This window comes from Macrobrachium nipponense, chromosome 29 (assembly GCF_015104395.2).
Source record: "Macrobrachium nipponense isolate FS-2020 chromosome 29, ASM1510439v2, whole genome shotgun sequence".
In the NCBI taxonomy this organism is placed as follows: domain Eukaryota; kingdom Metazoa; phylum Arthropoda; class Malacostraca; order Decapoda; family Palaemonidae; genus Macrobrachium; species Macrobrachium nipponense.
Window position 1 is genome coordinate 13,411,177 of NC_061092.1, and position 27,856 is coordinate 13,439,032.

The window sequence follows — 27,856 nt, forward strand, 5'->3', positions numbered from 1 at the left end:
TACATACGTATATAATATATATTATATATATACTATATATATCTCTATCTTATAATCTATCTACTCTTATTTCATTTATATATATGATATGGATTATTTATTTATTTATTTCACTCTAAATTAATATTTCTATCTCTATATTATTATTATATTTCTATATATATATATATATATATATATATATAATAATATATATATATATATTATATATATATATATATAATCACGAAAAGAATCTTAACCGAGTGCAAACCAAGTGTAAACTGTTTTTTTCTTTCGTATTTGTAATATATAATGCTCTAGAATTAGTAGAAAATATAAATATTAATATAAGTTCCACTCAGAATAAGATGCATTAGCATGTATGTTTTCATGTCACTGTCTGTCTTTTTGTTCGTCTGTTTTACGTCTGTTTTATGTGGACGAAGTAGTGCAAAAAATAAATAAATAAATAAATAAACTTAGTTTTAGACGCAATTTGCTTATCGTCTCCGAATACTGGTTTGCGTATCTGTAAGCACGCCTTGATAATCAAACAGTTCTGTCCGGAAATTGCGCTTCACTGCAGGATACATCTATTAGGTAAGATCTGGACTTACTGCAAATATATAACTTTTTTTATTCTAACTAATAAACTAAGATATCTGGTGTCTGTTATTGCCGCTGATACCATAGTAGATTCACATCACCCGCGCATCTGATGTCTATGTCAGTCCCTTACGACGCTCCTGGCTGGCTGTTGATAGGCCAATCACGGGGCTGGAAACTCTGTCTCTCTCGAGAGTTCACATAGACAGGATGTATGTTCCACCTCTCCTGAGGAGAGAGGCTGAGAGTTTCCAGCCCTGTGATTGGCTTATCAACAGGGCAATCAGGAGCGTCGTAAGGGACTGGCCTAGACATCAGATGCACGGGTGATGTGAATCTACTATACTATAGTGTTATTTCTGATAAAGGTGATTATGATGATTATGACGTTAGCAAATATATAACAGCATTAGAGCGGTGCCGAATAAAATTTACACTAATGGAAATCATCCCGCGTTTCGTCGTAATTGATAATTTTTGGGAGCCTTTGAAAATATCGATAATAATGAATCAGTTGGACGGATGGACCTCTCCTGGGAGCTCTCCTGTCTCAGGTGCGCTCAGACAAAACTCGAAGTGTGGTGACAAAACTTTAAAAACCAACTCATTTGGGTGTTTTTGCTGGAGCGATTAGGGGAACGGGGCCCAATCTACAGCTCTTGAGGGGACCGTGCTGAGACAGCGCTGTGGAACTTGCCCATCGCATCATGGTCTAGTTGTGTTTGCTGTGTTTTCGTAATCGACGCTTCATGCTAGGTTAAAGTTCAGTGAATATCAGGAATAGAAATATGAGCAATAATAGTATAATCCCAAGTAGATAGAGGTTAAATTGACTTATTTTGTTTTCGACTTAAATGCCGTATTACAAGTTGGTATCTAAATCTGAACTTAGATTCGATTTTGTTTTTAACATTAGATCGCAGAGACAAAGAGCTTTATATTTTTTGCGGTATTAAATTTCCTTATATATCGTATGTTCAGTGTTGATCTTTAAAACAAAGTAGGCAGAAAAGAATATGGAAGAATTAACATTCATTCTTTTCTAGGTATAATCACGATGCTTCTTGGCTGCTGTGTTGAAGGTATTCTTAGCATTTTGTAGGTTTTGTCTAATATCCTTCTCCGGAACTTCCTACTTGGAAGGGATATCTTCTCTCAAGTCCTTGCGTAAATAGGATCGGGCATCTCCGGAGCTTCTTACTCGGTAGGACATTTTAGGATATCTCCTAGGTCCCCGGGAATCTGGATTGAAGAGAGTGTCTTAGAAAAACTTGGTATTTTAGCCATTACGGCGTCTCCACATTAAGCTACATTGGCTCCAACTTACTGTTCGACCAAACATTATGTACTTCCCAAAGAGTTGCTAAAATTAATTGGTTAATTAAGTTATTTTTAACAATGATTTTTCTCCTGTTTATTAGCACTGACGGCTTTCCCCCATCTCGATAACTCAAAATATTTAGCCATATTTATGTTTAATTTATTATTGTAAACGAGAGAGAGAGAGAGAGAGAGAGAGAGAGAGAGAGAGAGAGAGAGAGAGAGAGAGAGAGAGAGAGAGAGAAATTTTATAAAATGTAATAATTTGATTTGGGCTGGAGCAGGTGGTATGCGCGAATATCCAAATTCAACCACTGCAATAAGGTGACAGAGAGAGAGAGAGAGAGAGAGAGAGAGAGAGAGAGAGAGAGAGAGAGAGAGAGAGAGGTGAGAGAGAGAGAGGAGAGAGAGGGAAGAGAGAGAGAGAGAGAGAGAGAGATTCATATTAACTAAATAGAATAGATTTGCTTCGTGAATTACACACGTCACTGTAATAATATTCACACAGTTTCGGGAGGACCACTTTAAATAAACGCAGTTTTCTGTTGTTTCCTATATATAAAAAAAAAATTAGGATTTCACTCAACTTGCCTCACACCAATTGAACTTGACCCACGGTGACCCGCTCTCAGGTCAAGTTGTTCAGCTTTTTTGACTTATTGTCACGGCCCACACAGCAACCGCCACGAACCATTATCCAGGGCACTCATTTGCCCCTGACCTGTACCAGTATTTTTTTTTTTTTCAAGCTGGTAAAAGCGTGACTTGGAAATGAACAGGGAAAGTGGTAGTACTTGGAATACACCACACCACCAAAGGCAGAATTCTTCTATATGTCGTTCAAAGTGTGACCTACGCTTGAAAAAAAGCTAATATAACAAATTTATGGATATCATTTAGCGCAAAAGTCTTTCTTCGATTTATTATATTTGTCAGATTAGGTCACTCCAGGAGAAATTTTTTTTTTTTGTCTTATTTGGAAACAAATTTGGCGATTTTTATTTATTTATTTATTTTTTGCGTAGGTCATATTCAAAGTAATGTTACCATAGGCGATGCTCCAAATAAAGATTCTTTTTACGTCTTAACCCAAAAGTCTTTAGTTGATTTTTTTTGTCAGCGGAGATCATACTCTAAAATACAGAATGACAGAATTGGGAAGATGAAGTTTTGTGAAACTATAATTCAATGTGTTTTATGGCTTATCCTCTCTCTTCTGGAATATTTACCATTCTGCAAGTTCATAAAAATATTTGCCAGAATGTGTAAACAGGATAGTGACTGGTTAGGTGTCAAAGAGGGACTCCTGCAAGGGTGTGTTATGTCTTCATGGTTATATATATATATATATATATATATATATATATATATATATATATATATATATATATATATATATATATATATATTTATGGACGAGATGATGCGGGAAATCAGAGAGAGGATAGTACATGTAGGTGCAAAGTTGTGATATATAGTTAACAAATAGCTAATGGAATTGGAGTGGTTGATATTTGCTATGAAATAGTTCTGCTTAGGGACAGTGAATAGCAATTGTGGAAACTAATTAGTGTTTGTAAGACGGGAATGTTGTCAGTATGAGCAAGAGTATTAATTATATGATTGTAAATTGAAACGAGGATGATGCAGTTATGAGACTTAATGTGGATGGTAGAGGAAAGTAAGTGCTTTATTCATACTGATATTTGGGAGTAAATATAACGGATGATGGTAGGATGAAGTATGAGGTGAGTCACAGAGTAGGTGAAGCAAAGAATGCTGTAGGGTAAGAGCAGAAGACTTCGAAGGGACTTGTTGAGCCAAATCTCCTTAACGGAAGTGGTATTGGGATGTTTAATGTGAATGAAAGGAGAGGGGTAAAGGCAGTGGAGATGAACTGTGTGACTTGAGAAAAATTGGAAATGCGGAGGAGCTGTTGAAAGGTGGCAATGATCGTTGCTTTTTTGTTTTAGTGGACCATTTAGCCCATAGATAAATTTGATCGAAGAGCTTTAATGTAAACTGCAGCGTGTTTTGTAAGTTCATAAAGTAGGAAGAAAAAGGAACTAAGTAGAAATCACTGAATTACATGAGGAATTTTTAGATGCTAAGATTACTTATTTTTCCTCCTTTATATAATTTAAGTGGTCATGTGTTTTGGAGATATCCTCATTTCTGTCTACACTAGCGCTAGATCTCTTGAAAACAAATGAAGGTTGGATCATATAATTTTCCTCTCTGCCTGACATCAAATAGCTAACAAATGGTCGACGTACAATTTAGTAACAGAATTTATCACCAGGTTATTTGACCACGCTCAGAAAGAGCATAATACGAGACCCAACACCTACGAATTAGTTGTATATCTGCCAAGTCATGAACCTGCAGATATGAATGAGATAACCTCCAATCGTAATTCTAAGAGGAGTCGCGAGGATTAGCATACCCAAAGGGCATTTGGGCTTGGCTTCCTGGCGACATCTGAACAACCCTCGTCTGGGAATGCCGCCGCCTCCGCTGCCGCCGCGTCCATCGTCAGCGCCGCCGGCCGCCGTCCGCTACCTATACCGCCGGTACGAACGCCTACGGACGATTCCTTTCGCGAATTTTGAAAGCTTTTTCCTTCGGGAGATTCGTCCGTTGTGGGGATTAGTGATGTGATATATTGTTGAGGCAATTAATTTCTGGTTATTTAGAACTCTCCGGCATCCTGAAAAGAAGGTGGAGCTGTTTTGCTTGTGCCGAAGTCTAGAGTACATTGATTTGATTGTGAAATTTTTTATTTTTGAACGTAAAACCTTAAGTAAGAACACCGTTCAGGTGTTAGAAAGTTTTTGTTTTTAACTTTTACTTATAATACAATAGACTGATATCCGATGGATTTTTAATATACAACAATGTAATCATGACATTATGAGTTGTGTACACTATTTCACAGCGATGGTTTTAATTCAACACAGACATATGTACTATGTACATACATACATACATACATACATACATACACATACATCATACATCTTATATATATATCTATATATATATATATATATATATATATATATATATACTGTGATGTTAAATACGCTGCAGAACAATATGCAACGAATGCTTTTGTGCTTCTTATATTAGCAAATAAGTAAATAAATGGTTATGTTATTTTGATATTCGAAGTGATCTGTCGAAAATGATATTAATGTATTCGTGGGTGAACGTTTTAATTTGTTCTGTGCAGATTAAAAGAAAGAAAAATATTATAATGCCTGAATAGTTAATGTCAGCTAAAATATTTATATGAAAAAATAAACATAAGTTTAGGATGTTTAGATAAATCTCTAGAATTTACACTTTAATTTTTTTTACATCATCAATAAGGAGAAGCACAAACAATTCCTTGGTAAATCAGTTTGGTCATTGACAGTTGCCAAATTTATCATATTGTTGACATTCAGAAAATTCAGTACTGTCATCTAGGTATATATTAGTTGTTTAACTAAAAATTGATACTATTTTAAAGTGACCCAAATTCTTATTGCCATTTTCCATTTTTAACATGATTTCTGGAATCTTTCTGAAAAAAAAACTACCAATGCCACTGCAAATAATAATAATAATAATAATAATAATAATAATAATAATAATAATAATAATAATAATAATAATAATAATAATAATAATAATAATAATAATAATAATAATAATAATAGAAGAAGTAGAAGAAACAGTTCCTTTTAATTATTTTTACCCAAGGAAAAAATACCGTGCATGTGAATTTAAAAATTAATATTATTTATGGCACGATAAGATTCCGTTACTCTCGTTAGCAAGGAACATGAATGTTTGAGAGGTAGCCCGAGATTTGTCAAGCATAGCAAATGTGTCTTCTGTTATTGTAAGAAAAGTTTAGATTAAGTACACTGCTTAAAGGAAGCACATATTGTAAGATGATAAAATTGCCATAAATTGAGGTTGTCTTGTAATGAGTTGTTCTCAGAAATGAGGGGTTCGATCTTTTTAGAATCTTCATATTGGGAGGATTTTAAGATTAATTTTAGCTTTTACTTAGAGTGCTTCGGTATTATGTATCTTTATCTGGTAATCGTCTAATGTTCAGCTCAAAACTGTATTGTACAAAATACCAGTTTCTTTGTTAATCAAATTATCCATCGTAAGGTAACTGAAAATAGGTTTCTGTACGACTGCTAATATGACAATTTTGTGTCACTTGGTGTGTAGAGAAAATGTGTACTTTAATTTTCAGTCTAAAGTAGGGATAGAGGAACCAGCCAAACATCAAATTCTAGCTAGCAACTTCAGCATCTTAACAGTGAAATCTTACCTTGTTTGAAGGGCGTAGAAGAATTCTTGCTTCACACTCACGACTGAACTCGGAGATTTAAGCCCGTTTTGTTAAAGTTGATTAGATACACGAACATGACAAAATAAACTCATGACAGAACAGCTATTTAGAAATCTCACTAATACTGATTCACGGCTAGGAAAATTCTCTCATGAGTTGCATAGTGATAAACAAGTTTGTAAAGGGTCAACGTTTGTCAAACCTACCTTCCTTCCTTGTGGGTACTCCTGGCATTTTCTGCGATCAGGAATGCTTGGATTGGTGGGTTTGGCGCCGCGTCTCTTCTGTCCATACTCGAAGGCGCCAGCTTCCTTCAGTGCTTCCATATCCTCATGTCTCCCAGCTTTCGATTGCTTTGGGTTTGGGCCTCTCTTTTTCTCCTTTTTTTAAAAGTATATTTCTATGAATTTTTATGCATTTTCTTTTTCAAACGAAAGTAATAGGTCTTTTATTTTATCGACATCCACATAAAAGAAAAAAATTGGCGGTTAACTGTTCTCGTTGGTGTTAGGAGAAGAACTTTAGAATGATGTTTTAAATGTATAAATTGTTTGTTCCTTCGCGACATACAAACCCTCGGTCCTTTATTATAGGAATTACTTAAGGCATATAGTAAAGGACCTCAGGTTTGTATAGCTAGGAAAAATACAATTTACTTAAAAAAATTGTATATTTTATAATCTGTATATTAATTTTGTCATATCCATAAGACATCACAAGAACGAAATTAGTGTACAGATTCAAAATTAAGCTGTACGCATATATTTAGTTGCCAAAATATCTGATCATATTTACAGACATGGAAACAGGGGAAGTGTGGTGAAAAATACGATTGCATGAACCCTGAATGAATAGACGCCTGGTTTTGGAATCAACGTGACATTTTCGTTATGAGGCTTTAGTTTCAGTTGAACTGATTTTCAGTTTGTGCTTTTGGGTGAGTTGCAGATAGAATTCTTGGATCACCTGAAGAAAAGCGACCCCCAACACACGCTGAGGTCGCTTTTCTTCAGGTGGAAAATATTGGGGTCGCTTTTCTTAAGGTGAGGAATTAACAGGGGTTACAGTAAGGCCATGGCAGAACGGCGCTTCGGGCCTTATCCGCATATTTAAAGATTCTTGGCAAGCTCGGTATGTTCTGGCAAGAGGTAATGTTGTGCTGCGCGCGCTATCCACAGGGGTTACAGTAGGTTTGATTATTTTTTTACTGAAATTGCAAGGCAATATACTTTTAATTAACTACTGATTGTTTGTCTAAATTTGTGTTTTCAACAAATGTTTAATAAAGCAGTTTTTAATGAATATATATCTATATATTTTTTTTTTTTTTCTATAATATTATGAGCTAAAGTGGCGGTCACCTGAAGAGTGGGAGACACCAACAAGCAGGGTCGTTTATCTTCAGATGGAGAATATTGGGGTCACTTTTCTTCAGGAGGAAAATATTGGGGTCGCTTTTTCTTCAGGAGAGGTATTAGGGGTCGCTAATCTTCAGGTGATCCGAATTCTTTGATGAAATGGAGTTAGGAGTGTGTGAAGGATGCCCAGTTAGGTGTGTCGTTTTCTAACCACATTGAACCAGCTGCAGTAAATAAGATTTCTTTGAAATCATTGAGAGATTGCCAGTTTCAGCCGTTTTGTAATGAATAACAGTTCTCGTTGGCATTTGGGTATTTGGTACATTGATGTCCTGTGGAAGTTTCTTGAAGGCAATTTACCCTCTTTCCCTGGTTCCTAGAGAGAATTTTTTCTTGTAATTCTTGTTATAGTGTAGCATTTTTTGGTATCTGGAGAACTTGCCACTCGGTATCTAATTATTGTTGATTTGAATAGATTTTAAACTTTCCTATTTTTTCACAGTTTGGAGTCTCTTTAATTTTGTTCCGAACATACTACGTTTGTGTGGAATGTATGAATGTTAACTGATTTTTCTACAGTTGAAATGTAATTGAATTCTGCTTTCTCCAAATATTTGGTTTTTATGGCCGCCATTGACCGTTGCTACATATTTTTAGAATAATCAATCTTGAATTATTAGCAGTATATCATAAAGTATTTGTATGAGCTGGTGAAAAGATATTCCTAGTCATTTTTGTGTCCAGCGCTGTTGATCAGCTTGTACTACTCTGGGTGTTTGCTTAAGTAATTAACCAGGCTATGCTTCATTAATTAATGTGGAATTGAATGAAATTTCAAAATCTGCACTTTTCTTTTTCCTTCCACAATGAAATGAAAATTGCAAAAACGTAGCTGTTGTCTTGAATCTTTTAAATTCCAGACAATATTTACAACCTCTCCGGAATGGAAGTAAAACATGGTAATGATATTATTGATATTATTTAATGGTAGAGTCTCCATGGGAGTTTACATAACTCCTTAATTTAACAAGTAAAGATAGTCGATGCGCCAATCCGATGAGTTAGGCATTACTTAAAGGATCTCTGCAGCGTCCCTTCGGTCCCGAGCTAGAACCTCTTTCATTCCTCTCACTGTACCCCTGTTCATATTCTCTCTCTTCCATCTGACTTTCCACCCTTTCTACTAATTGTTTCATAGCGCAACTGTGAGGTTTTCCTCCAGTTACACCTTTCAAACCTTCTTATTGTCAATTTTCGTGTCAGCGCTGAATGACCTCATAGGTCCCAGGGCTTGGCCTTTGGCCTGAATTCTAGATATTCCATCCAATCCGATGTGTATACAATGTTTGCTTTATCCTTTAATATCACATTAAACTTACAAGCAAAGATGAGTTTAACCAATTACTTCAAACTATAGTTTACAGTTTTTTTTTATTATTCAGAAACGACAAAAGAGTAGTCTTCTTCTTGACGACTACTTTTTACTTCTTGAAGTAAAACGGAAGATTCATTTATGAAAGTATATCATCACTTCAGTCATAGTAAATGCCATATTTATATTTAAGTTGTACGGCACTCTTCGTTTTTTATGAAAGATATCGTGTTTCTGTAGATGGAACATTTATTTGTCATAAGTCTTGCAACTAACTATACGGAAGTCTGGAAGAACTGCCCCAGAGAAGTAAAGGTTATTCATTTATCCACAATTATGAAAGAATATCATTTCCAGAGCCTTTTCCTCTCACCATTTAGTTCATTCTTAATTGCTTTTTACGCCCTTGGGGTCAGTATTATTCCTTACTATATTTTAATTTCCTTCAGCACCTTTCCTTAATTAAAAAGAAATACTACGTTTCAATTAGAATTTATTACTATAAAACTTGAGTAGTAGAGCACATGAAATGATTTTATGTGATAGTAGAAGGCTAGAAGGCGATTGAAGAATATCGCATTGGGCGTCAGCGTTCGCATAAAAACATACAGTTGGATCTGCAAATAGATCTGTAATGGTAATTATAAAGTGTTAGTATTACTTTATATAAAAGAGTTTATTAGAGGTGGCTCAACTCTATGTTAGGTCCATAGGAGTTAATGGTATGCATCATTACAATACTAAGCAGTTTCAATTTAGTCCGATGAGAAGATGCCTGTTGTAGTACGTCCCTGTGGAACTATGAGGAGGAACCAGGAATAACAGGAAATATGAAAATATTATGTGAAATTATGAAAAATAGGAAGGATTTCGGCAAGCAGTGAATAATCATTACAGTTCCAGTTGTTCCAAGAACATGAATAAAACGTTGTTTTGTTTGAGCGCTATGGCAAAACACTGGAAGGTCATGTCTTCTTTGCTCAAAGAACGTGGCAAGATCCTTTTAGAATCTTGGCACATCTGTGAATTCTGATTTTTCCAAATGGTTAAATCCTTAAAGATTATGTTTTGTGTCCCGGAATTTTTTTTTCTTTATTTAACGCACTATAATCTGAACTAACCAGCTCTTCTCCATGAGCAGGAAATTTCTTATCGTCTTTGTACTTTCATACGTAAAAAGTTACGTTAAGACGAACTCCTTTCTTCCCCCTAAACTCTTGCTCTACAAACTACGTAATAGGAGTAATTTTTCTTTTCCTTTTTTAACTGTCGACCATGAAGCTTTTGATAGAGCTCCTCGATGCAAGTTGCAATTTGCCGCGATTTCACTGTTGCTACTGTGGTCATGTCGGGTTGCAGTTAATTGGTGTTGATATGAGGTTAGGTTGAAAGACATCAAAGTGTCCATCTGCTCCTTTACTTGAGGAGGAGGAGGAGGAGGAGGAGGAGGAGGAGGAGGAGGAGGAGGAGGAGGAGGAGGAGGAGCCTTCCATTTTTGCAGTTGGGATTTCGGTCTCTTTGACGGCCATGTCAACAGTTCCTTTTTTCTCTCCTGATTTACCAAGTATTTTATGCACCTTAATGCTTTCGTTCCGCGTCCTGATTTAAATATACAGCCGAATCCATTTTAGCTTCTTGAGCGATCGGCTCAACCAGAGGCTATACCGGCCCGAATGATTTTGATCGCTCATTCGTTAACGTAAATATCTTGTTGTCTTTCGCCGTAATTAGATGTCTCTTGAATCATTTAACGCAATATTTTCCAGCCTCATTGAATTTGATAACAGGCCCGCGAGGTTATTTTCTGTTGACTTGTCAACACAAGCTTATGTATAACTCCATTTTTCCCGCGGTCTGTTGACTGCGAGAGTCGAAAGAACCTCGCATTTAATTTTTCCCGCTTTTTTTTCCACGTCCCGCTTCCAATAAATCTTTCACGTTTTGCAGAAACTTAATCACAAATCACCGCCGTAATTAGAGTTTTCCTTTTCATGTTGCAAAAGCTACTTTGAATGTCCGCGGTGAACTCGTTTGTTGTAAAAACGGAGACAAAAAAGAAAATGCAAAAAAAAAAAAAAAAAAAAGAAAGAAAAATTGTCAAAAGATAAAATGTTTTACGCATTGGAAACCAGACCTTGATATTCTTTCCTGCTTGTGGCATATGACCTCTAAGCCGAAGTTTCTTTGTTGTAGATAAAAAGTGAGGCTCTGCAAATAATTTCACCAACGTCCATATTATTACTCAGAATGTGGACCAAATATATCGTGGCGAGAGAGAGAGAGAGAGAGAGAGAGAGAGAGAGAGAGAAAGGGGTGGGGGTGTGTAAACGGCTGTGGTGGGGGAGGGGGTGAAAGGGGGTGGGGGTAAAAAGATACATAAAAAAAGAGCGCGGTATCAAAAGCAATAGTTCAGTTACAGTAATTATTCGAAAATAAATACTTGGTACATTTTTCCCCCCGTCTCATTTTTGCTCTAATTGCATTTCTACAAAGTTATCAAAATTACCGATCCCAACTTACATTGCATACGTAATGATGCTTTATGTTTGATGAAATTTTTATCGGCCGCGAACACAAAGGAATTATTTCCGGGCAAGCTAAAGGATATTTCAGGTTAATTAGTAAAAAAGTCAATTTGTGCTATACCCGATCATGGGGAAAAGAATATGTATATATATTGTGGCTACGCCGGGGAGGGATCTCTCTCTCTCTCTCTCTCTCTCTCTCTCTCTCTCTCTCCCACGCGCTTCATTATAATTATTGGTGATCTTTTATTGTTTTTCCTAATATGTCAATCCCCATTAGTACATTTTTTTCCTTTCCTGTTACCCCTCCCCTGTTTTTATTCTACACTTCCCGACTGGGTTTACATTTACCTCCTCTACACCGTGTGTTGTATCTCTCTCTCTCTCTCTCTCTGTGTGTGTGTGTGTACTGCGTTTGCCATTTCCTATTCTCTGTCATGTTATTTTATTTATTCTCTTCTTTTTTACAATTACTTTATCTCTACGAACATCAGTGAAGATTCTTGATCTCATGGTCATTCACAACGGTTTATCGAATATTGATTTTTCTGGCGTTGCTCTCATGGCCGTATTTCTTTGGTTACTTTTTTTATTTTTTATTTTTTTTCGCTGTTGGTGCGTCATTTCCTCGAGTCATTTAATTTTTCGATTAGTGGTCAGTTTTGCCTTCTTGATTTCCACATAATATTCGCGCCTCACTTGAAATCCTTTTATCATTAGCCGGAAAGTTTGACTTCATATTGATAACGGTTTTTGGAACGGGAGGAAAATTAGAATTTCATTAAGTCAAATTAAGCCTTCAAACCTTCACGGATCAGGACATCATTCATTAATGCTTCTCGGAAATGATGTTGCTTCCAAATAAAACATATTTGGCTAACTTCGGCAAAGTGATGGAGAAATGCCATCTTCTATGCTATCAGTTTGGTTGTCGCGTACTTCGCATGTGTTTTTGTATTCGTATGTATATATTATTATATATGTCCTTCCTGAGTCCTTGTGGTTGAAAGACATTTGTTAGACTGCTCTTAGAAAACTGACGAGAACAACACATGGAACAACAGAAAAAAAGGAAACATCACTGGAATATGCTAAGTGTAGTTGTTCAGCCAAGTTTATGGCCATCCTGTGGTCATTGTCTTTGTGTTGAATCCTTGGAAGTGAGTACTGGTGTAAGCAAGGAAGTGTTCTTGCACATGTCAACTTCACGTTGTATCTTTCTCCTGTTTTTTCCTCTTGCTAGACATGTCTTTGTTTTGCTGTGTGAGTTTCCTTCTGACACAGACTGGATGTGAAGCATCCTTAACGTTAGCCAATTAAAGGTCACAATCAATATACCTCTGAGGCAGCTCTTGTCATGTATCGTTGATACAAGGTCTATCACATACTGCAGTGCTGTGTTTCTTGTTCGTATCCGCAAGAATAAAGTCCCTAGCCAGCCCACACTTCATCTTGACGATATATCACTATTCCCTGTATTTGACTGTATACCTTATCCACTCCTGATACGATAGCCTTTCGCAGCAATAACGGAATTAAGAATTATGTTTTATAGCATCTTGCTACTTTGTAAGCACTATGACAAAAGTTCTTTTTCTTCTGTGCCGATGCCTCACTGTCGTTGCTTTATATGTATGCAAGCGAAGACCGTCAACAGTCTTAGTCTTAATAAACTAGAAACTGTCCTTATCTGGTGACTCCGGCATCTCCTTTTATGCAGACTGTCTGCTTGGTGTAACCATCTTAGGGATTACCAATTCATTAAATGTCGCGTCTGTGATTTTGCAGCGACAACTTAAGTGGGTTTGCTACTGTAATTGAATATTAGAATAATGGTTCGAACGACAAGCTGTTTGATGGACTTTCCTGAGTGTCAGTGTGCCAAGGGTGGCCATTCAGAGCGAGATCATCGTCATGGCGTGTTCAAACTAGCATGAGACCTTGGCAGCATCCCACGTGTCACAAGAAAATCAGAATTTTGAAGCAGCCTGTTCTTGTGTCTACGAGAAGTGAGGTGATGGAATTTCCTCTCCCGCTTGTAGAAGGGACTGTGTTGCTATAAACTGGCCTCCTTAGTTGAGGAGTCTCTTTATAAATGGGTTCAAAGATCTTTGACTGTTCATGATTGGGAACATTTGAGGTCATTGACTTCTTGTGGTCTATATATACAATAAATTGAGGGAAAATAGTCGCGAACGGGTATCTCATTTAGTAATAGGTTATTGTATGAATTAACTGGCGCTTCAGGATGATGAGGAAACCTATTAGGATGTTCGCCAACCCAATTGTCAGGGCCATTTAAGATCACTGATGCAAAGTAACTCAAGATGATAGAAATCAAGGAGAAAGTTAGCAGATTTACTGATTAGCCATAAAGACCTCATGTAGTAGGTTTGATTATGGTCAATAAATGGGCGCTTCCATTAGCTGTTCGGGTACACCCAAGATGACAGTTTGGTTAATTTGAGCAGAGCAGAGTTATGGTAGTTGAATAGGGAAATTTTGTCGCCACTTGCTGAACTTGGTCAGTTTATTAAGGTTCCTCTCTTCTGCATAGATCGTCAAGCTAAAGTTGACTATTCGTATGGTTGTTAAAAGTTTTCATGGGATGGAAGGAAGTAGATATATAATAAAGTCATATTTAATTTTTTTTTTCGATGGGACGAGGGTCGGCATGAATTTCAAAATTCATTCTTAACTATGAAATTACCATTAGCTTTTTCCCAGAAGGTACGAGATTTGCAACGTAGAATATCTGCTTTCTTACTGAAAATATGTCCATCAACTTGACATGTGGTCAGGGATGTCAATAAACCGTATACCGATTACAACAATAATTACAATGAGAAAAGTTTGACTGAACATCCAACTTGTCCAAAATGTGGTACACGATTTAACTGACAAGTAGCATCCCTAGGGTGCCTATTGAAGTAGAATTTAGGGATGCATACCATGATCACAGGAATCCTTCTTCGCCTAGCAGAAGAACGAAGGGGAAAACCCCGTAGGATCTCTCTCTCTCTCTCTCTCTCTCCTCTCTCTCTCTCTAGCACAGCCTTGAACATCCTCAGGAATTCTTCTTCAAGAATCTTCGAGTCACCTTCCTCGCCGCAAGAATATGTGTGTACAAATGCCTGGGTTGCGTTAGGAACCCACCAGCATCCTTAAAGGTCTTCCTCGAATCCTTCGAAATTGAGTGGATGTCCTTTGGCCGTTATCTTCCCCAGCATGTTAATGTGGTTGCGCCACAGCACTTGAAAACATTCACTGCAACTGCGCTGGTGTTTCTCTTTTGGGTTTGTTTGCGTTTGGGAAGGAAAATGCTGTTCTGCATATTTTGATATAGAAGAAAAAATTATATTATGTGTGTATATCATATATATATATATAGATATATATATATATATATATATATATATATATATATCTATATATAACACATCACATATATCTATATATATATCTCTATATATATATATATATATATATATATAATTTGATGCAATTGAACCAAACAGTTATCAACCTAATCAGTGGATTAAATTTTGTTGCATATGTAACGTAAATTACGTATTTATCAGTAACTGAATTGCAGTGTGCCATGTACTCACTACCATTACAGCGTCAAGCCAAAGGTTATACATGAACACCTGAGCACTTCACTGAATATTTCCAAGCTGCCAATCATAAAACGAAAAACAAAATCCTCGATATCTGAATCAATGCTTTATAAGGCTCGTCTCTTATATATTTATAGCCGCGGTTTTTTCTCCAAAGACCCGAAGAAGGAAAAGTTGGGTGTCATCTTGGGAACTCCAAGACGCTATATCCCGTCCAGCTACTAGGTATTCGGTACAGGTACGCTGAAAGGATATGCTCCTTGGCAAACTGCGACCTTTTTAGTTATCTGAATGTATACACGCGACACACCTGTTTGTAACAAGCATGAGGTCTGTAACTTGATTTTATATATATATATATATATATATATATATATATATATATATATATATATATATATATATATATATATATATATATATATATACATGCGTTTGCATATGTACTAGGGAGGCAGAGGGGCTCCTCAGAAATATCAGTTGCAGAATACACTTTCTCAATCATTCCTAAATTTTCCTTGTAAAGGAGAGTTGAAAGAAGGGACGGCCGGTTAGTACAGGGTCGAGACGATTATCTGGGATTTCGTTTAGAATTGTATTATCTACTCTTAAGCATAAGTTATATACTCCTCTTGATTGTTGTTTTGCTTCTAGTATTTATTTATTCTAGTATTTATTAACTAGAAGTTCGTTTTTCTATGTGAATAACCTTCAGGCATCATATATATGCGGATGTATAGATGCGTGTGTGTAAGTTTCATCCATTTACTATAGATATCGATATAATTGGTGAGGTTTTATGATTTTCTGGAATATTCGTAAAACCTCACAGAGCTTTCGTAAATGTTCTGAGTCTGTATTTAGCTTGTTTCATATTAATTCAGGTTTGACTTAATTATGATAAATCGAAACGTCACTGAATGTATGTGTCATTTTTACATCTTTGCGTGTTCGTGGCGGCGATGACGTCCTCTGTTCTCTTCGCATTGTCTTCCATTTTTACTAATTAATCATCAAAAGTAGAGATTTGATGTTGCCATTTGGAAGGTTATGGTATTTAGTTTTGCAAGAAGGGTATCAAAATGCGTTTAAAGCCCCTTCCCAGCCTTGAAGCCAATTACGTTCTCTCTCTCTCTCTCTCTCTCTCTCTCTCTCTCTCTCTCTCTCTCTCTCTCGTCCCCTCCGCCAGCCATAAGACACATACAAGATTTCACGGTACCATATGAAGGGTTATGGCGTGTGGTTGTGCAACAAGGTATCAGTTGCAAAACACAACCCCTCTCCTTTAATGGTTGGGATAATTGTTTTTTTTTTTCTTTCTTTCTTTTTACATGGATGGTGGCATATAATTCACTGTTGTACGGTGCCCTGTATATTTATTTTTCGTAGAAATATTTCATTTTTTTTAATTTGATTTAGCAATAATCTTCTTTCGTAGTCTTTTGAAATAATTATTTGAGACTAAGTCTTATAGGTTGACGAGAAAGTATAACAGAACTGGATTTTAGTTCACCGTGAATAAAGAACCTGAGTTTAGTTATTTTCTTTGTAATTTATTGCTGTTATATATTTTACGGAAGTTGTCATTTAGAAATATTTAAGTATCCAGAGAAACATGACAGGTACTTTGCTTACCAGTTTCATCAGTAATTTGTGCTACCTCGAGTCGTTGTTAAAAATTTTATTAAAAATATTATGATGCCTTTGTTACTTAAACCAATCCACTAACGCTGCTGCACAAACTTTGGATTATAGAAACCATCGATCGTCGTGTATTAAATGAAATGTTATTTACAAGAAGCAGTAAATTCTTCGTCGCATGCTATAGAGAGGTCAAAACTCAACACAGGATGTCTTAAATTCAAAGGAAACCTGTTATATAGAAAATAGCGCTTTATTAGGTTTATCTAGCAGATGGTATGATTATATATAACACTTGGCTTTAGATTGTAGATTAACTGGTTATTGTTTTCGAAAAGCTGAAAGATTTGACCAGGAAAACCCGTGTTTGCAATTTTCAATTCAAAAAAAAAAAAAAAAAAAAAAAAAAAAAAAAAAAAAAAAAAAAAAAAAAAAACGGGGGACAATATACTTAATCAAAATAAATCTGGCTTATGCATAGAAAGAAAAATGTCAAATCATAGCCCGTCATTGTGAATAATTACAATGCCCCTGTCAAAGAATGTATATTCTGTATCAGGATAAGTCATGCATCTATTTTATCGATATTTGCCCAATTGCTTTGAATAAGTTGGTCTTATGCTAGCACGGGTTCTTGCTTCGTTGGCAGCCCTTATTTTTATTTACTGCTGAAGACAGTGATTTACATGGTATTTTACATAAATGATTTACGTGTAGGTAAATGTGTAAATTTCTTGGTTTAAGACTGATTTGAATTATGTGGATGATCATCTAAATAATTTCTTTTCAAAAAGGTAGAGTTGCACGATCAGTTACATTTTTGTATTTTGACTATTTTTACAGTTTTATGTATTACCTGCTATTTTACATTAGTCATTCCAACAAATTCGACACCTTTTAAGTCTCCTTGGTTCAAAAAATTTCGTGAATTATAGTTTTTCACTAAAACATACCTTGCTCCTAAAGAAGCCCCTTCATCATAAAAAAAAATACTCATCATTGTGTTCCTAATACCTGCGAGAGGGGCTGTTCATAAGGACGACGACCGTTCAGTTTTTGGTTACCCAGAGCGCATAGTTGTTATCATCATAGTAGTCCGTAATTACTCAGAAGGAAAGGGGCATCAAGAACTAATTGATATGCAGTTCACAAATGGCTTCGTGAAGAAGGAACATACATTGATTCTCTTGTAAGGAAAAAGTGTGTGGAAGTGCGCGTGTGTGTATGTAAGAGAGAGAGAGAGAGGAGCTGTATGTGACGTGAAACTTAAGTACAGTATTTGTCCGAAGGCGTATGAGATATATATATATATATATATATATATATATATATATTATTATATATATATATATATATATATATATTTGTGTGTGTGTGTCGTGTCTGTGTTTGTGTGTGTGTATGTAAATTTTATATGTATGCACGCACACACCACACACACAGCACACACACACACACACACACACATATATATTATTATATATATATATATATATATATATATATATGATATATAAAATAAACACACACACACACACACGTGTACACGTAGCCATAACTATAACTGACGTAAAATATATCCGTAACAACAGGGGCGGGCAGGGGAAACTGATATTAACGTTGTTTTGATGTAAAGAGCGGTGCTTGGCTTCTTTTTAACCCTCGCTAATGAGGATCTTATCTCTTCGGCTGGGTTAGGAGGTCATATAAAAATATCTTCGGCGCATTTTCGCCCGAGTAACGCGGTATCTACGGTGAGGGAATGAAGGTTTAATGATGACTTTGACGACTTGATGGCTGGAAGAATAAACATTAAAATCTCGCTGGAAGCGAATAGAGAGAATGCTGAGTAATGGAACTGGGTAAAAGAACCATTAAAAGTTATCATGATGACTTCAACTCTCGCGAGTTGTCAGTAAGAGGGAAGAAACCCGTAGCAAATAATATTTTCAAGTGCCTTCAATGCAAGGAGTTTGGAATATTTAAGTTAACATCAAAATCCACTGAAAGACGCAGTGGCAACTAATCTCTTAAGAAATTGTGATGAAATTGTGAGTTGCAGTTTTCGCAGTTGACAAAGTTCTCTCTGTTCCGTCCTTTTCATGGCACGAGGCCCAAACGTTAACAAGTACAATAACTTAGTATGAGAGACTGATAAAAAATTGAATTTGGGAGGAAGCCTTACCATAAACAAACAAATAACTTGAGTGGCACCCTCATCATAGTCCCTTCCACCACCTCCCTCGACCTCTACAGTCCCCCTTTTACCGTCGATAATACACATTAACCTACATTTAAACCCAAGTCAGTCCTCCTTTTAGGGGGTGGGTGGGAATATCCACCTTACGGTACGACGTGACTGCCAGACATAAGACAACAAAGAGTCCTCCTTTGTTGCCGGGCTGGAGCATGACTCATGGGGTCCCCCTCTACCAGCAGCTCCCCGCCCAACTCCTTCCCGCCCTCCATCCAGTTCCACCGTCTCCCATGGAATCAACGGCAGTAGGCGGCGGCAGCAGGAGGAAATACTTAAGGAGGCAAAGTTCATCGTAGCCTCCCGAGGGCTCTCATCCGATGTCCTCGGGGCATCAGGCACTAGATTATTACTTGCATTCGCTTTTACACCCAAATTTCATGAACCCCCGTCGTGTTGTCGAGAAGGTCCCCCTCCCGATACCTGCGGGTCTTGCCCTTGTGGGCACGTTGACCAAAACAGATATTTAGGGTATTTTTGCGGGGTTTGGTGGCGGTGCAGAGATGCAGATCGTGTTTGTTGCCTCACGTTTAAGCGTTTCGTTGGAAACAATTTCTCCATTACATCATTACTACCGCAAATACTCCCAGATGTTTTCGATGTTTGCACTTTCTTCAGAATAAAACATGTTTTGCTTACTGTATCACTATACTTCAATGGAGTATTGCTAAATGTTTCTCCTTTCTCCATTTTCTCCATTTCCATTCTACCACCACAGCTACTACCACCACCACACCTGCATTAATTTCGTCTTTCTTTTAATATTCTAATATTTGCGTTATAATACTGTGGATCCTTTCTTACCATGACCTGTTCCACAATACGAGCCTCACTGCTACTACCATGAGAGAGAGAGAGAGAGAGAGAGAGAGAGAGAGAGAGAGAGAGAGAGAACGTAAACATAAGATTTTGACTGATGAAATTACAGAACTTTGAGTAAGCTCGTATAAAATCTAACCATGAAAACATTGCTTAAACATTTGTTACAATAATAAAATATTTGTTGATATTGATCAATGGAAATTATATTTTAGTATTATATAATATTTTATATAATATTTACCAATTTGAATTTTGTGTAATACTTGAGAGTCAGAGAATATACGTGTTAATTTGTCAGGAATTTCAGTATTCAAATACTTTTTTAAATTTATATTAATTGTCCAGGACGGTCTAGCATTTTGAAATTAGCAACCTTAATATCTTGTGATGCTTGAAGGTGTTAGATATACCTATTTATTTTTATATTATAATATACATATACATAATAATATATATATTTATATATTATATATATATATATATATATTATATTAATATCTGTTAACAAATATACAGTGACATGTTTTCCACCATATGTTTAATGTGTATCAAGAATTTTAAATAATATATATATATATATATATATATATATATATATATATATATATATATATAATAATATATTAATATTGAAACTTTTCTAGGGTTAAAGTCAAATGAACATGGGTACGTAAATAATGATAGTAGTGATAAATTAGAATAATAATAATAATAATAATTTTGATGAATTTTGTTGTTCCTTTACTACACATCAAACGGAAACGTTCACACCAGAATATCAACAGCACTCAGTGACAGCTGGTATCATTTTCTTTATTAGGAAATCAGACAGACAGATTAATACTGGGATGTCAGGTGCACGCATGCAGAATGCACTTAGGCTGCGAGGCTTCTGAATTTTAAGAGGAAGCGAACATGACCACGCTCTGGGTAATACTGATCAAGATATTGAGGACCGTCGAGGTGTATCAGATATGGCAGTGTTTAATCAACGCCAAAATGCAGTTCGCATATCTGTATCAGTGTGAGAGTTTGTGCGCATTCTAATGCAAAGGCGTGTAAATTCTGCACACACACACACACACACACATGCATATATACATATATGCATGTGTATATGTAGTATATGCACGCTCGCATGCACACATACACGCATTATATATATGTGTGTGTGTGTGTTTGCGAATGTGCGTATGAATATCCACATGCATATATGTATATACTATATTTACTTATATGTATATATACATATACATATATGTACATATATACATACATAATACATATACAAACATACAAACACACATTATATACATAGTATATACGTGTCTGTGTGTGTTTATATATATATATATATATATATATATATCTATTATATATATATTACATACATACAGATATACGTATAATAGATATAAATATTAGTATCATATATATATATACCATATATAACTATATATATATATATATATATATTTATATATATATATATATATATATATATATATATATATATATTTATATGTAGCGTGTGTATCTGCATGCACGAATGTTTGATTCAAGGAGAACCAGCTCATGAGAACGATCACGTCACTGTGAAAACGCACTTCGTTAGCTGGCTGATTATTCGTATCAGATTTTATTAAGCTAAACCGTTCCGCTCCCTTCCCGACCTAAGCTGATGGTTGTTATAAGAATTCATCGTCATCCTTAAGAATCTTTGGAATTTTACGCTGCACTTAACAATGACATGCATCTTATTAGATGTTGGGGGACACGAAGATTTCTGTAGTGAATTTTTTTCGGGGGAAGGGGGTGAGGGGGGGGTGTGAGGTATATCGTTAGCAGGAGATCTTGTGTTTCCTGTTTTTCAAGGTACTGAAATTATATATATATATATAAATATTTTCTATAAAAAAATGTCTTATGAATACGTCATTTACTGCTGATACAATCATTCCTAAAACTTCCCAGCTGCTTTCAGAAGACATGACATCAATTAGTTTGTTTTCTAAATTTCATATCTATCATTAAAATACAAATTGCTTTCCTTCCAATATTTGCATGACCTTTCGACTTCCCGTACGAGCTCGCTTCATTAATATATTATTTCGCCATGGCTTCGGCCAAGATGGGGATGGCATCTATCATCTTTCCAGGACTCGAACCCGCATCTGGAGTATCAGAAAGGGGTCACGTGGGAAGCCAGGTTATGGTTTGTTTGTGGTGGCGCTATGCAATTTACCTTATTCTTGCCTGCAAGTAAACGATGATTGTGTATCATTGTATCATTCGTTCATGTAGCCACAAAATTACTTATAAAAATGAGCGAATTCTTTTGAAAGTAAGTTATTCAGTCTCTCTCTCTCTCTCTCTCTCTCTCTCTCTCTCTCTCTCTCTCTCTCTCTCTCTCTCAAATGGGAAAAGTTATATTCAATCCTACTCTCGTATCGCAAATGTAACGCCTCTGCTGCGATATATACACACACACACATATATATATATATATATATATATATATATATATATATAATATATATATATATATCAAACCATCTCCCCACTGGTAATGAAAAAAACGATACACTGCTATTATTACTGCATCCACCACAAAAAAAAAAAAAAAAAAAAACGCGTGCAGCCAGCCGGGGGGGCGGGGCTGATCCCAAGGGCAGCGGAAGATCCTGCGACTTCTTAAATAACATCGCTCCTCATGCCCAGGTATTCCTTTTCCCACATCAGCCCACTTTGGCGGAAGATTTGCACCTGCCTTTTTCGCAGGGCGCCGGAGAGTTTGGGAGCGAAATTTCGTCATGCTCTCCGAGGTCTTTCTAGATGAGTGTTGGCTGGTTTAATGGTTGAATTAAGGAATCTTTATTCTCTTCCTTTTTCATTCTTTCACATAACGCTTGTCTTCGCTACATTCTTCTTGTTCATATATATATATATAATATATATATATATATATATATATATATATATATATATATATATATATATATTTATATACGGAATATAAATTCTATTTATATAATAATATTAAATTATATAATATATATATATATAATATATATATATTATATACGGTTATTATAAAATTCTAGTTATATACTCTACTATAATTTAGTATAATATATATATAATACATATGTAATATATGTATTTTATATACATATACGTATATATATATACACACACATATATATATATATTTTATATATATATATATATATATAGTGTGTGTGTGTGTGTGTATGTATTATATATACATATATATATATATATACTATGATATTATATATATATATATATATATATACATACATACATACATACTTACATACACGAACTCTCATACGTACCTTTTCCGGATATTCGTTGTTGCATCCGTTAGAACATTATAATGACCTGCAGTATATCCCTGTAGAAAACAGACAACAGACATTTCATCAGATGAATTCAGATCAGGCAATGACTGACGGGAATAAAACGTTACTCTCTCAGTGAAAGGTACCAAAACTGCCTTAGTACAGTGCATTAAGAAATGAAAGCGAATGATAATAAATATTTAGGTATCGTAAACAAAACGCGAAGTGTACTTGTAGTAGTATATGGGTCAAGTCAGGGAGAAGAGAAAGGGGACGAGATAAAGACTTCAGGGAAAAAAGAAAAGAAAGGATGACTAACGGCTGGGAAGACGAGACAAAAGAACGATTAAATAACAATTACCTCCTTATTTGTGGTCGTGAGGGGGTGGGTGTCGCTATCCCGGGTCCATAACTTCCAGTGCTTTGGATATAAATAATGCCAAGGCTACAAATTAAGTCGAAAAAGAAAAAGGGAGAGGAATCCGTTTTCATGTATTAGTTGCGTGATCACTCATGTTAAAGTAGAGTTTTCGCGAATAAGAATATTCATGCAGATAATAATGGGCTTTCGTGAGTACTTTGGCAAGGAGAGCTGTAACAGCGGTATATATGATCATCCGTTATTCGTAAGTTTGCAATTAACTTCCTGCTGCCTCTCATCGTCTGGGCGAGCAAAAATATTTAAAACGCAAGACTGAAATTAAGGTGGAAAACAAACCCCCGTCGTATATCTTTTGTTAAAAACTATGGGACATTTCCTGTGGTAGTCACTGTTCGTTAGCTCTCTTGTCAGATAAACTTGGTAGCCACATCTAAAGTCTGCTAAGCCAGGAACATTCTCAAGCAGACTATGAGCCATTTTTGGTTACTAAGCCAGGAACATTCTCAAGCAGACTATGAGCCTTTTTTGGTTACAGATTCTTAGATAGTCCCTTGTGGAAATGATGCTTGGCACTTCTTGAGGTTGTCATTCTGTTTGCGGCAGGCTGCCTTTTTAAATACTCATTTTACTAAGGAACTTACCATCCTTCCTTTGTAAATAAACCGTTATCTACTTCCCTTAGTTGTGAGCGTTATCTGGACATTGCCTTACGGAAGCTGAACGATAGCCCCTTTTGTTAGACTACATGATAGCCACCTCCACTGGCTAATAGCATGTTAACCAACTCCTACAGTTTTATTGACATTGACGAGGGGAGATGGGCCGTTAGCACTCTTTGATTGGCTACCTGGTAGCCACCTCCATTAGCTGATAGTCCGTCAGACACTTTTGGTAGACTTGACTGCTTATCACAAGCAAACCATCTGAATCAACAATTACACCCAGCCTTCATTCAGTCATTCGCAGTTGATTCTGATGAAAACCGTACACAAATATCCAATCAAAATATCCCATCCCCTTTTTTTTCTGTCCTTGTAGACTAGTATTTTTCATTTAGTTTTTCCTGTCCCGTCAGTTTTCCTGAGGTTGAATGACCTGAGGATTATCATCGCCCTATACCTCGAGAGAGAGAGAGAGAGAGAGAGAGAGAGAGAGAGAGAGAGAGAGAGAGAAACCTGGAAGTTTTCCGCATCTTCAGTCGCGGGATTAGCGCGTGAGGATGTGAAGTATTCAGGAGCTTAGTGATATAGCAGTTATGGTTCTATTAGCAGCGGTTGTTAATTCTATTAACACATACTGACACGCACTTCCACGATTGATTTATTTGTTTGTTTTATCGTATTTTTAACACGCATTTGCATATGTTTGTTTTTGTGGTCATTGACTTTAGAGTTCCTCCTCCGTTTAAGGCGATCACGTTCTCATTGCCTCGCTATTAATTATTGAAATTGTTTATTTATGTATCTAGGATTTCGGGGTTAGTCGCATCAGAGTTGTTTTGCTTGTCTGTTTGAACGTCTCAAATTTGAGCTTCTTATGCGCCCCAGTAATTCCAAGCGATGTCTCTGATGATAGAAAAAAAAAAGCACTCTTACTTTAGGTATAGTTTTGTTATTTCTGTATCATGATAATGTTTTCAGACGCACTTGAAGAATTTATCTGTAAAATCTCTTAATTGGCCAATTCCTGTCACTGGTTGCACTGTCATTCATCAACTAATGACTGGTGTCTAGTTTCGTAAGGTTTGTTGGATTAAAACGGTATCTTGTCTTTATACGAAGTTCAGTCTTCATGTAAACTAATCTCCACATCCACCTAATATATAGCTCAAAGTTACTAATATTTTGCTTCCACAATGATTAGGCTCTTTCAGTTCATTTTACTATTCAGTTGTAATAAAGTGTTGAATAAAATCATCCTTATCGCGCCTAGCTCTTCCATGTCATTTTCTTCGAAGTGTTTATGTTCGAGTCTTCCCTTGAGAGTAGCAGAAGCGACGTTCGGTGTTTATCCATTATTTTTTTTTTATTTTTATTTTTTTTTATCATGAAGGCTTCACGAATAAAATCATCTGTCATCAAAATCTTCTTGATGGGGGAATCATCACTAAAATCATCTCTGTCATTAAAATCTTCTTGATGAGGGAATCATCACCAAAATCATCTAATCATTAAAATCTTCTTGATGAGCGAATCATCACTAAAATCATCTCTGTCATCAAAGTCTTCCTGATGAGGGAATCATCACTAACATCATCTCTGTTATAAAAATCTTCTCGATGAAGGAATCATCACTAAAATCATCTCTGTCATCACAATCTTTTTGATTCGGGAATCATCTCTGTCATCAAAATCTTCTTGAACGAATCATCCCTAAAATCATCTCTGTCATCGATATCTTATTGATGAGGGAATCATCCCTAAAATCATCTCTGTCATCAAAATCTTGATGAGGGAATCATCAATAAAATTATCTCAGTCAATAGCAAAATTTATGTTCTTAATAATTATGTAATTTTAGCCTCAATTCCTGTTTATACCTTTTTCCCCTTTATTTGTTCAGTCAGGATATGGAGTAAAATTGAGTTTTTTCTGGCTTTATAATTTATTTCTGCTAATCACGTAAAACATTTTAGTGTAATATAGGTTATGTTATATTCTTCGATTTTATTTTAGTGTACCTAAAAGTTGTGTTTCCACATCTGTGTGTTTTTATGTTTGATGTATGTTTGAAAATTTCCCTTCCGAAGAATCACTTCGTTATGTTATTGTTATTAGACAAAAGACTCACTTTCGAAAACAGTAGCGGCGATTCATTTATTTTGTGCAGAATACTTACCAGGAATTTGTTGGAGGGAAATAATAAAACTTTGAAGAACATACGTCTTTGAACAACGCATTCAGCCGGGAATAATGAAAACAAAAAAAATGTTCTGTGTTACAATATAAGCGCAGTCGAGAGCAAAGAGGAAGGTAGTTATTGTCATGCAGCCTAAACACAGAAGTAGGTCACCTTGAAAAGAAAGAAAGAAAGAAAGAAAGAAAAAAAAGAGTATAAAAGAAAGTAATTTAGAAGGAAAGAAAGAAGAAGAAAACTAAGGCACTATGCTACGTCAATCACAAAAAACATAGCGTTCGAAGGCTGCCAGGCGATACGAAGGAAAGTCCGCAGCTGTACGCGAATCCTTCCTATCACAGTAATGTCTTCCTCCGTACCTTATTTCCCTTTCCTTTCTAAATCATCTCAGTCAGCGTCTCGGATATGAAGCTGTTCTTAAATTGCCCAGAAACCCTTTCTTTATGTGTTTCTCTCTCTCTCTCTCTCTCTCTCTCTCTCTCTCTCTCTCTCTCTCTCTCTCTCCGTCTACCTCACGCTTTTTTGGCGATTGAAACTATTTGTTCTTTGTTGATTTTTGTTGCTGGTCAAGAGGATCTCATAAAGCATAGAAGTATCTTGAAAATAGAAACTGAAGCATTCTGTTATATATATATATATATATATATATATATATATATATATATATATAATATATATATACACACACATGTATTTGTGTAAATATATATATGCACACAAAATTCATGGATGCATCCACATATTTACACTTTACCCATGCACTATGTACCTCTGGACAGTTTCCACTTAAGTAAAGTCTCAAAAAGTTCCATGTTCACTTGCTTATCAGCAGTGAAGCATTTGAGTCTTATTATCCAGACAGTCCTTGTTAATGAAATTAGACACTTTATAACCCGAATAGGAAGCTCTTCGATAGCATTAGCTGTAACTTGATACCAGCGAGACAGACTATGGAACGGCAAGGTCTCCAAGGTCGACCTTGGATCAAGTTAAAAGAAGAGAGTGTAAGTGGTTGGACTTCCTTTTTATGATGGAAAAAAAAAACGATTATTGATGGATGTTGAATGTTGTTGTTTTTTTGGTTGCAGATGGGACACGAGTTTTTGACTGGCGAAGCAGCTTGGTGTCCCCTTCCCCAACTCTGAGTCGACTTTCGTCGATGGTTTGTTGTCTCACCTACTCTTATCCTCGTCTGCATCCGTGAGTTTCTTGTCTGTCATGTATTCAAGTTTTTACCGATGGGTGGTTGAGGTTCAGCCTGCTTCGTACCAGCAAGGTTCCTTGTCCAGAGGGTAAAATATCGAAGGGCGGATTCTTATCTCAAGGGGCTTGATGTGCACCAAGAGCCATGATAACACAGGTAATCGGCTTGTCAATCCAAATGACCATT

At 35.9% G+C, this 27,856-nt stretch overlaps 1 long non-coding RNA gene across 1 annotated transcript in view; it reads left to right on the forward strand.

The window, feature by feature from the left end:
- The window catches only part of LOC135205940 (uncharacterized), a 613,197-nt gene that overhangs the window by 100,436 nt on the left and 484,905 nt on the right, over positions 1-27,856 (forward strand). The window contains exon 2 of the long non-coding RNA XR_010312637.1: positions 27,555-27,666. This is a non-coding gene — a long non-coding RNA (uncharacterized LOC135205940). The remainder of the gene's footprint in view (positions 1-27,554; positions 27,667-27,856) is intronic.